The sequence below is a fragment of the Lynx rufus genome, unplaced genomic scaffold (assembly GCF_022079265.1).
Source record: "Lynx rufus isolate CCGP_SWC_20201006 ecotype Redwood Valley unplaced genomic scaffold, mLynRuf1.p SCAF_14, whole genome shotgun sequence".
NCBI lineage: Eukaryota > Metazoa > Chordata > Mammalia > Carnivora > Felidae > Lynx > Lynx rufus.
Genome location: NW_025814828.1, coordinates 27,025,883 through 27,038,415, shown reverse-complemented (window position 1 = coordinate 27,038,415; position 12,533 = coordinate 27,025,883). Strand labels below are relative to the sequence as shown.

Genomic DNA, 12,533 nt, shown 5'->3' with positions numbered 1-12,533 from the left:
TTAAAGGGAGGTACCTCTGAAATTTCAGAAGGCATGTACTGCCAATTAGCTGAAATACTACTCAATGTCCTTTCTACGGTTACAATCTTTCTAGTATATTTTCAATTGAAGACAACCTCTGCAGAGAAGGTGAGAAGTTGCTGCTTGGTGATATTTGTTAGGTTGGGATCACACATGTGGAAGACATTCATCTGTATTCCTCCTCCACTCACAAAGAATTATACTTAATTCATCCAAACCATACAGGGATAGAGGATTAAAGCATATTTACGTGAGCCAAAACAATTGCTGGAAAGTTAAAAAAAAAACAAAAAACAAAACCATGGAAGCAACCTGAGGCCCCTCGACTAGATAGACTTTTTTTTTTTCCCGTGTGGAACTCAATACATTCATTACATTTTAAATCCTATGGAACAACCTTATATGAACACATGAATATTCTAGGTGAGCTTTTAACAATGAGGCATATATTTGAATAATTTATCTCCCCTAATATGTAAGCCATTAAAGGGCAGGATCACCTACTCAATGCAAGCCTCTGGAGAATGCCTTGGAGATTCTGGCAATTGATCCAACCCAAATCCCACCTCCGGGAACTTATGTGATAAGGTACAAATCAATGATTACGGTGCGATGGCAAAGCGGCACATCCCAACAAAGAATAGCTGATGAGAGTATTATAAAAATTAGTAGTTTGGAAAATGTACCAGAAATCTTTTGGAAGATCTTCAGATTACATTGAAATGCCCAGTTACTATCTATCAGATACTGAACTATCTATCAGATACTAAACTATCAGAACTGTCATAGGATTTCAAGGAATGATCAGCTTTCAAAAATTTTAGGATTCTACATCATAAGGCACATGAAGTCTCCAAATGGTAGCTTTGGATGATTCAGAAAGAGTTACAGGCTATCGCGCCACATCAGACTAGCTTACGTATGTGTTAATGAAATCTGTATTACAGACTGGCCGAAGACTGGATTCTTCTGAGTCAGAAGACCCAAGGGCTGTCTCCAAATTGTTTATGAGGCTGCGTTAGTTACAGGGTACCCCTCTGAGCTAGCTTGTCTGACGCAGTGACTCTGAAAGGGAGGGGCAGGTTTGCCCTCCCTGAGACACAGGCAATGTCTGGAGGCACCTTCAATTGTCACAGCTCAAGCGCAGTGGGTAGAGGACAGGTGTGTCCTACACGACAAAGCCTCATCCAGTCCAAAATGTCAGGAAGACTGAAGCTGGAAAAAACCTGGTCTATTGTAGTGTTTACTCCCCTTTCCTGAACGTCTCTCTTCCATAGTAATCTCCAATGCCCAAGAAATTAAAAAATCATTTAGTCATTTTTGCATGCTGTAAGATAATGAAGTGATTTTAATTATTTAGTATAATTTTTTTATATGATAAAACATTGATAATATAAATATTGTTTAATTATTCAGACTCTCAGAGCTTGTATTAGTATATTATTTAAGATTTCATAACATCCATTTACTGAACTTTAGAACAATATTCATTATTATTATAGCGACAAACGTTTTACTTTTTTCATTTTAACGATTCTTTAATAGGAAAATGTATAAATTAATAATATATTTTAAATTACCTGCTGGGTTCAGGAACAAAATGTACATGAAAATGGAGACTGAAATCTAACTGTTACATAGTGTCAGAGAAAGAGCTACTACTTTTATGACTGGATGTTTGGAATTCTTGCCTCCACCTGAAATTTAGCTGCGTTAATTTTTAGATGACATGCGCTAACAGAGGCTCAAGCTGACATTCTCAAGCATATCTTGAAAAAATACATTTTGAGCAACAGCGAGCACCCTTTCGTCCTGAGATTTTTATTTAATTGATGGGCTGTGGTGTCTGGGCGTCAGAATTCTTAAAAGCTGCTCAGGTAGATCTAACACGCAGCAACCTTGGAGAACCTCTGGTTTTGTGTCGGATCCCACTTGGAAGAGTCTATAGCTGGACCTCCTGGGTTCACATTCCTCACCAGCTTTTCACCAGCTCTCTTTCTGACCCTGGGCAAATTACTTAGACTGTATGCCGCAATTTCCTCATCTGGAAAATGGGGGCAATAACAATGTCTACTTTTGGATGACGGATATATAGCATTTACAAATTAGTTTCCTCTGAAGATCATCTTGAACAAAACATGCAGAATTATTATTATTTGTCGTTTTTTACAGTAACTTTCTGTATTTCAACATCAGTGTTATTGATGTTTCCTGTCTTTAATCAATGATCCAAATATAGATATCGGTTATAAGGATGAAAACAATTTAAACCAATTGTAACCGTCAAAATTCACCTGGTAGCTGAGTAACTGAGTCACGCCTCTTTGATTCTTCCCACCACGTGTTTGACACAGTCATTTCATTATATATAATTACATTCCATGCATATTTACAAAGTTTTTCAAGAATAGACATTACTACCTTCAGTAATATGAACACCAAGAACCTTTTTGTGAACCCCTGGGAAATTGCATGAAAATCAGTTCGAAAAGGTTCTGCTCGGGGCGCCTGGGTGGCTCAGGCGGTTGAACCTCCGACTTCGGTTCAGGTCCTGATCTCACGGTCCGTGAGTTCGAGCCCCGTGTCGGGCTCTGTGCTGACAGCTCGGTGCCTGGGGCCTGCTTCGGATTCTGTGTGTCCCTCTCTCTCTGCCCCTCCCCCGTTCATGCTCTGTCTGTCTCTGTCTCAAAAATAAATAAACATTTAAAAAAATTTAAAAAAAAAGAAAGAAAAGGTTCTGCTCATGGAGATGTGATCACACGTAGGTTTAGTCAACAAATAGTGACGAGGAGAATTAAAACACCAGCTGCACATGTACCAATGAGTGCAAACCATTGTAATTCTAGAATAGTAGCAAAAAAAAGAAAAAGAGCTTTGGTTAATCCTTTCAGGAAACTCGATCAAAACTATTGCATTTAGAAGACAAATATTTACTTTGGCGGTTAGAAGATCTCGCATTAGTCCACCACCTCTTTTGGTGTGGGTGGTCTTTTTCAAAGTTAATCTTTACTTATAAATTGTCACTAACAATCAACTTTCTTATTACATCATTGACGACTGGCGGCCACCAATTCCTCATTGGGATATTTATAAGATTCGTTTATACATTTTTTTTAAGTTTATTCATTTATTTTGAGATAGAGTGAGCAGGGAAGGGGCAGAGAGAGGGAGAGAGAGAATCCTAAGCAGGCTCTGTGCCATCAGTGCAGATCCCAATGCCAGCCTCGAATCCGCAAACCACGAGATCGTGACCTGAGCCCAAACCAAGAGTCACCCTGCCTAAGTCACCCAGGTGCCCACTTTCATACATGTTTAAACTTCCTTGCCGGAAGCAAGCATACGCTTGTACATAATTCTCTTTAAACCGTATGCCAGGTACTGGACTAGTCATTGATAAATCAGAGATGAAGAAGACTTGGGTTGACGTCAGTCACGATGTCAGGAAACTCGCATGGGAGTTGGGGAAAGGAAAGGGAAATTGAGTAAGAGAACTGTGGATAAGCATATGCTTTGGCAGAATATGAAACGGATAACTGCCCAGTGGGATCGGGCAAGGCTTCCTAGAGGAGGGGACATGTGAGTCGGGTTTTAAAGGCTGAGTGGAAATTCACTCGTTGAGATAAACTCCTTGAGAGGAATTACTTCCGTAGAACTTGCCCTAAGCCCAGAAATAAATGGTGTGCGAAATCGGTGCCATCTGTCAATGTATTCAATCTCCTTTGCGCTCACCTTCAGAAGAAAAATTCAGAAATATAACAAAAATTTTAATCTATTTTGCTGTCTCTTCAAATGACTTAATTTGCGGATGAAATTGAATATAATCGAAGAGAATCTCCCCTGGGGGAAGATACTGTTTATTGTTTGCTTGGGTCTAATTATTTTCTGTCAAAAATATATTAGGGATAAACTTGATGATTAAAAAATCAGATTTCTATATTGGAAATGCCATTGATTTTATAATACATTAATCACAAAATGCTTATCTTGGTGACTTGCACAAACTTAAATGAATAAAACACAAAAATAATTTATATCACCCTGTAGTACATTTATTAAACTAACCCAAAATAGCAGTCAGTGAAATACAAGCCCTTGATTCCAAACAACTCACTACAGGATTAGTCTGTGATTGTCATCAAGTTAGCGAAAATTATCTAATAAATTGTTGACTTCCAAAATGAAAACTAGAATGTCTATGGGGCCATCCTTGTTCTCTTCATTTTTCTAGAGCAGCTCTGTCCAATAGAAATACACCGTGACTTAAAATCTTCTAGGGGCACCTGGGTGGCTCAGTCGGTTGAGTGTCCGACTTCAGCTCAGGTCATGATCTCATGGTTGGTGGGTTCGAGCCCTGCGTCAGGCTCCGTGCTGACAGCTCAGAGCCTGGAGCCTACTTCGGATTCCGTGTCTCCTTCTCTTTCTGCCCCTCCCCCACTCATGCACTGTCTCACTATCTCTCAAAAATAAATACCTATAAACACAATTTTTTTAAATCTTCTAGTAGCTATGCTAAAAAAAAGTAGACGTGAAGAGATGAAACCAATTGTAATAATATGGTGTATGTAACCTAACATGCCTAAAAGATTATTGTTGGAACATGTAATCCTTATAAAAGTTATCACTGCAGTGTTTTTTCCATATGTTTTAGTCTTGTCTTTTTCCCTCTTAGAGCACATCTCCATTCAGACCAGCCACGTTTCAAGTGCTCAGTGCTCATATGTGGCCAATGATTACCATACTATAAAGTACAGTTCTAGAGATTTCCATTAATCCAAAAAGTAAAGGACCTCCAGACTTTCACTGATAAGTAATTCTTCACTGCTAGCCTTGGGAGCATTTCCAAATGTAGTCTACAGATTTTAAATATTCTATCTTACCATCTCTGAGGGCTTCAGTTTTAATGCTATACTGTTCTTAAAGAATGTCAGAACATTCTTTTTTATGGAATACTCTGAAAGAGCAATTAGAAGTTTATGATGCACATAATGCAAAATACAGGTCATTTTCAAGCCTGTTTTAGAAGCACAAAAACCATAGTCATTTATCACCTGTGACGATACTGTCTCAAGTATGTCTTTGTTTGGGTATGGGTGATATTTTGAGAACTTTGTGATAAGAAAACAGTCTTTAAGAACAAGATTAAGAACAAGATAGAAGACTAAAATTGATAACTAGAATGAAAACCTTTTTTTTTCATGGAAACCTGGTTTAGTCTATCCATGGGGTTATATCATGGAGATGCGACTTTGAAAATACATCTCACATTTGTTAAGTTACTGAAAGTTCCTTCACTCTTAGTGACTTAGCCAGAAAATGCCCTTGGGGCTAAGTCCTTGATTTTCAGGTAATCCTAGCTACCTTTGCAAGGCCACTGGGACCATTTTGCATTGGAAGGATCATTGGCAGCCTTTCAAAGTAAAACTGAAGTATCAACACTTTGGAAAACAGGTACTAATGAGCGATCAGAAACCTGACCTCAAGATTACTTGTGAACTGTGAATCAGCAAAATAAACTCAATTGTTCATTTGCTAAATATGTATCAATTATCAGGTGTCTTCTCATTTATAAGTAGTTTTTTTTCACCCAAAAGTTGGTTTATAATTCAGATGTTTGGGATTTGGAATAAATTTACCACGGGGGAAATATTATAAATTATAATTAATTTCCTAAGCTATCTAATTTAATTTTTAATATGCTTGCATGCATTACTTGTCATTTATAACAATTCTTTCCCCCAAGTGTTCACTTCCCACTAGAGTAATGAAAGTGGAGTATTATTACATGGTACATGGTTGGATACTTTTACAAATTTTAATAATTAAGTATTTATTTAATGTGTTTTAGAAAAATGTAGCTCGTACCATAAACAGTTGATTTTACGATAACATTGCTTAGAATGAGACTATGGAAAACAAGATGGCTCGACACGAGTCCACTTAGAACAAACCATCAGGTAAATACGTGGACACACGTGTCATCCGTTCCGAAGGTGATTTGCGAAACTGTTTACAGTTATTTGACTTGTTGAAAATGCCTTCAGCCTTTCTATTAAGAATGGCGGGAATTCATTTCCGTCCCCTGATGCCTGTCGTTTTCTTCTTACTTAGGGTTCCTTCCTCCTCTCGCTCCTACCCCCTTTCCTTTTCTGATTTTACCAAGGACAGCAACTCCAGGAAGATGGCGGGAAGTGGGATGAGATGGGACATGAAATGGTAAAACAGCTCAGCCTTGAGGGGTTTGGGACATCTGCCTTGATATCTACAAGATGAGTTTCTCAGGTGGGGGGAAGGTTTGAAGAGCGGGCTAAGCCGGCCAGCATGCTGTGCACTCTCTAAAGTCATGGGAAAGCGATTTTGAGATGATTGCACCTTGGTAAATCTGGAGTTTGGCGGGGAAGAAAGGAAGCTGGAAAGTGAGCAAGTGTCCGAAAGGGTTTTTTTTAGGTTTTCCTTGGGTAGCAATGGTAAACCACTTAAAGTTTGTTTGTGTATTTGTTAAGCAGAGGAGTGACCTCATATAAAATGAAAACTGGAATGGGGTGGGAGGGGCAAGAGCTCTGAGATGAAAATATCCTTCACGAGAGGACTTAGGAAAGCCAGATGGGACACAGTGCTGTAAGTGCTGGAAAGATGGGAATTGATTCCAAGGTTCGGTTACTTTGGGCTTTATTGTTGTTGTTTGAAGCTAGACTTTGCCATGTTATGTAATGGATTAATGTGAAGGGTTAAGGGAAAGGAAGAAGCCAAGGTTTCTGGTTGGACAGTTGGAGGCATTCACTGTACTAGGGAACCCAAGGCTTAGAGTGTGTTCGAAGGGGCAGCGTGTTTTAGTTGTACTTGGGATTTAATTTATAGAGGTGACTGAGTGACGGCAGAGACAAGTCACTGCCATGAAGGAAGTTTTATTACTCACAATTTCCAGGAGAAGGGGACATGTCACGCTTTGCAAGGTTACAAGGGGAAGAACTTGGGTCATTCAGGAGGCAGAGGGAGCAAAGGAGAAAGCATGGTTTCTCCTTTATTGAGGTTTCCCTGTGAAGAAATCGATGGGGCCGGGTGGACAAGTTTGGGCAAGTTTAGGATTGGATCGTTTGAATAATTTCAGCAGGCTCTGGGCTAGCGGGTGTCTTGATGTCCAGTATCTGGCCTTGGAAATTCTGGCTTGGTGGGCGAGAGTTAAATAAAGGAGGCGACTGGGGATGTGGGCTTTGCAAATCAAAGGTACAGTCACAAGGGAGTCATCTGCTATCTCTTGGCATTCGTTTCGCTTGGGAGGGGCGATCTCTTCCTGGCCACCAAGGCCCCCAAGATGTCAAAGCGTGATAAAATAGAGAAAATTAAAAAAGCATGATTAATACTCAGGGTAGATGTTGTATACAACTTAGGACAGTGGCTCTCAAAGTGAGCTCCACTGGAATCACTTGGAAGCCTTGTTAATACGCAGGTGACAGCCTCACCCTCGAAGTTTCCTGACTCTGGAGGTCTGGGGCCGGTGCAGAAAATTTGCGTTTTTAAAAAAGTTCTCCTGTGCTGCTGTGCTGCTGCTGGCCAGGGACCCACTTTAAAAACGCGGATTTAGGATATGTACAGTTTGGGGAATATCCGAAAGGAGCAAAATTCACGGAATATTCCTGGGTAGTTGGCTGTGCATCTGGGAAGTTCAGCATAGAATATTAGGCTAGAGATAAAGACTTGGGAGATCATCTGTATCAAAACGATAATTGAAATCTGGGGAACGCCTGCAGGGTAGGGGGGGTGTCTGTGTACCAAGAAAAGGAAAAGAGACTAAAGCCCAAGCTCCAATGACCCTTTAGAATAGAGGAGGGAGAAGAACCCACAGAGGAGGTTCGGGAAACTTCTAAGGGCCTGAGGAGGCCAAGGAGAGAAGACATTCACAGCCAACATGAGACATGCTTCCGAATGACTGCGCTGGCTTTGCCCCCGTGCGTTAACTGCTGCATAATTCATTACAGTCATAAATACATACTTTAATAAACAACTAAAGTAATGCAACTGATTTTTTAAATAAAAAATTTCGCGTCTAATTAGTCGCCTTAGGAGGCTGCCAAATTATTTCCGGGATGTCGTTACCACCCCGACCATCTTGGCACTCCTCTTTCAGGGGCTTTCCAGTGCTGCGGTTTCTTCTTTTTTAATGTTTTCAGAGGTAGCAAATTTTCCTATTTTGAGGGTGGAATTGATTTTTTGCGTCAGTCTTCAAAGCCTCTTATGGTTTGTGAAATAAATAAATGATAAACCTAGATGCAATCAAGTCTTTAAAAAATTGCATACCGGGGCGCCTGGGTGGCTCAGTCGGTTAAGCGTCCAACTTCAGCTCAGGTCACGATCTCGCGGTCCATGAGTTCGAGCCCCGCGTCGGGCTCTGGGATGATGGCTCAGAGCCTGGAGCCTGCTTCCGATTCTGTGTCTCCCTCTCTCTCTGCCTCTCCCCCGTTCATGCTCTGTCTCTCTCTGTCTCAAAAATAAATAAATGTTTAAAAAAAATTTTTTTAATAAATAAAAATAAAAAATAAAAAATTGCATACCTACTGGAATTTCTTCTGTTATTGGAAACTCTTCCAAGGCAGTTTCAAAGGAGGCGTTTAGTTCTTAAATTATAGCGTTACTCACTACGTTAAAGGACAAACATTCATTTGAATGAATGCGTTCCTGGTCAATGTGTTTTTGGTGCCTTTTTACCTGACAGTCCTCTCAGACAGATGCCTATACAAATCCCACTTTCTCAGAAAGCCTGTGAGAAATGTCTTGACTCAAATGTGATTCCGAGATTCCTGGCAAATAGGCGCTATATGGTGACAAACTTATCGTCCTGTCTTTGGGGAAGCTCTGGATGGATCCCATTCAGAAGATTCCCTGCCCCCTCCGTCCCCCCACCCCCCACAATTTTGCCATCAACAAGGCAGACGGGAATAGTCAGGGGAAGATTTTCAGAGGGTAACATTTTCATGGAAGACATATCTCTCCCATTGGAATTTAGTTTCCTAAATGCAAGGTGTTACCTTCTGGAGGCAAGAAGCCTTTCATATTAATATAAATGCAGGTGACGCTTGTGTCACAGATAAATTGCCCCTCAAACTAGCACGCAGGAAGGAGGGTTCTGAGATTCAGCACAGACGTAGCTTTTAAAAATATACGATTTCAAACACGATGTGCTATTTCAGGTTCCCTTCGGTCATTTTCAGTCGTTTTTTTTACTTGCTATCCCATTATGCGTGGATTTTATCTAATCCATGTCCAGAGATTTCCGTGGCCCTGGAATTCTACCTTTTTTTGACAAAGAGGCCACCTGGTTTTATTTATTCCCCTGCCCTAGTTGTGTTCTGGATATAATCAGTTAAAGGCCATAAATTCATTATTTTAGGTTAAACTTGAACTTACATGGGGAACTACTTGAGGGACTTGATAAATCACACAAGGAAGGGTCCCACCCCCCGAATTTCAGATTCAGTTTAGGGCTGGGGTGGGACTGATAATCTGCATTGCTAACAAGTTTCCAGTTGAGATGGAGGTTACTGGACTGAGAACCGTTGCACGAAGGAAAACTAAATGCATGAATTTTCTGCCGTGACTTTCACCACTGAAGACATTTTGATGGAGAAAGAGACATCAAAATGTGTGATCACTTAGGTTTGGGTTGAGCCACAGAATCTGTATTATCGCATTCTTGGGGAATAGCTGTTGTTGCTGGTCAAGGACCACACTTGGTGAGCCACTAATTAAAATATCATTTAAGGGGCGCCTGGGTGGCGCAGTCGGTTAAGCGTCCGACTTCAGCCAGGTCACGATCTCGCGGTCCGGGAGTTCGAGCCCCGCGTCGGGCTCTGGGCTGATGGCTCGGAGCCTGGAGCCTGTTTCCGATTCTGTGTCTCCCTCTCTCTCTGCCCCTCCCCCGTTCATGCTCTGTCTCTCTCTGTCCCAAAAATAAATAAAAAAAATAAACGTTGAAAAAAAAAATTAAAAAAAAAAAAATATCATTTAAAAAATTTAGTCCAGGGGCGCCTGCGTGGTCCAGTCGGTTAAGTGCCTGACTCTTGATTTCAGCTCAGGTCACGATCTCACGGTTGATGAGATCAAGCCCCCTGTGGGCCTGGGATTTTCTCTCTCCCCCTCTCTCTGCTTCTCCCCTACTCTCTCTCTCTCTCTCTGTCTCAAAATAGATAAATACTTTAAAAAAAAATTAGTCTAGCAAAGTCTCCTACATAATGGGGCATAACGAGTTATTTTGGTTTAATTTGGTCGGTAGTTTCTCGTAGGCTAAATTAGCACCAGCAAATCTAAGGTTCAATTTATGTTCATGGCAGTCATGAGGGATACTTTGGAAAAAGTCTTGATTGGTTTTGGAGGTAAGGATGAGTAGGGAGGAAGAAATTAAAAAAAAAAAAGAAGCAGCTAAATATTAAGTTGTTCATGGTGTTAAGAAAGAAGGAGAAGTGGAGTAACCAGAAGTTTCTTAGACTGGTTCAACAAGGCAGGTCTGTCACAGTCACAAAGGAAAAACCTCCCAATTCCTTACATGGGCGATTTCTTCCCAAAGCCCACAGGAGACTAGGGACTCCCGGCCTCCCCTGCAGACACACTCTGTTCTTCATTCATCCTACTTCTATTTGCGTGTCTCCCCTCCCCCAGCCCTTGACTTGGCGGACAGGTTCCCACCGTCTAGAGGTTACATTCTCATTGGGAAAACAGCTGACACATTTGTGATTTATGTTTATTTTTTTTCTACACAATCACTCTGGCTGCTGTGTGACTAGTAGGATATGGAAAGGATGTGAGTGTAACCCTGTTCTGAATTCCATCTCCTCAGAGCTTTGTTCCATCAGAATCCCCTTCCACCGTAACTTTTAGGCCACCTTCCTGCTGATTGTTTGCTGTCAGTTTACCCATTAGTGCCCTTCCTCCTAGTTAACAAACACACGTCTCAACCTCAACACTGCTCTTCTCCCACGCCCTTCCGTCGTCGTTACCTCTCTGCTCTCCATTTCACGGCCAATCTTTGTGAAACAATAGCACAGCCGGCTGACTCCCCTTCCTTACCCACAATTTGGTCAGGGAACCCCTATTATCTGCTTATTACTCCTCCCTGCCAACCCAATTGCTGTCACCGAGGCAATCGATGTCCTCCCCGCCTTGCCAAATCACCTGACTCAGTCTCTCTGTGTAATTCTTTCCTTCTTGAGTTCCTTGGCATCCTCTTACCCAGGTTTTCAAATCTGACCTATCCGCCTCTTGTTCCGTCTCCCTCACGGGTGATTCACGCCCAGCCTCTCCCACAAGTGTGGATGTTCCGCAGACCCCATCCTCAGCCCTTCGCCGCCTTCCATCCCATGCCCTTTTCACGATCACATCTTCATCAGAAGCTCCATTTAGTACCTATGAGCGGACGAGCCCCGAATCATTATCTGCTTCCTGTATCTTTCTCTGGGGGTTCATTCCATATTTATGTCTGCAACTCCCCGATGAACCTCTATATCCGGGCCACAGGACTGATATGCAGTGATAAGCACAGGTAGGGTGCACCGGCTAGTGTGTGCTCTGGCTGGTCGGGCTTTTGCTATTGCGGATGTTAAATATTTGGAGGCTTACTCCTGCCCATAGTCGTTTCACGATTCTCATGTCCCAAACTGAAATTCCTAGTAAATGCGGACATTGACTTCTCTTCCCTCTTTCAGAAAATGACCCAGTTTTCTAAGTCAGGAGCTTCTGGGTCCAGCCTGACTTCTCTCTTGTATACACATCTACTCTGACACGAAATATTGCTGATTTGGCATCCTAAAATCTCTCCTGAAGCAGACTTTTCTCTGACTGTCCCTCGTTTCCAGATGTTTATCACTGTGGAGTCAAGCACACCTGATTCAAATCTTGTAGCCTTAGGCAAATTTCTTAATTCCTTCAAGCCTCACTTTCCTCCTAAAATGTCTGTGTTGGCTGACTGAAAGGAGTGAATGAGATAGTTCACTTTTCTGTTTTTGCTTTTGTTGCCTGTGCTTTCGGTTTCATATCCATGAAATCAGTGCCAAGACCAACGTCATGAAGCTTTTCCCCTATGTTTTCTTCCAGGGGTTTTACAGTTTCAGGTCTTACATTTAAATCTTTAATCCATTTTGAGTTGAATTTTGTGTGTAGTGTTAGATAAGGGTCCAGGCTCATTCTTTTGCACGTGGATATCCAGTTTTCCCAGCATCATATGTTGATGTCACTATCCTTTCCCCAATGTAGATCCTGGGTACTCTTGTGGTAGGTCAGTATGGATTTATTTCTGGGCTCTTTCTTCCGTTCCATTGGTCTGTATGTCTTTATGCCAGTGCCATTTAATTACCGTAGCTTTGTAACATATTTTGAAATTAGGAAGTGAGATGCCTCTAGCTTTAGTCATCTTTTTCAAGATTTTTCCGACTACTGAGGGTCTTTTTTGGTTCCATATGAATTTTAGAATTTTTTTCTCAATTTCTGTACAAAATGGCATTGGGATCTTGATAGGGACTGCCCCGAAT

At 41.4% G+C, this 12,533-nt stretch overlaps 1 protein-coding gene across 4 annotated transcripts in view; it reads left to right on the top strand.

Moving 5' to 3' along the window:
• Window positions 1-12,533, top strand: part of DMD (dystrophin) — a 1,630,689-nt gene that overhangs the window by 1,173,772 nt on the left and 444,384 nt on the right. The gene's annotated exons all lie outside the window — the stretch shown is intronic.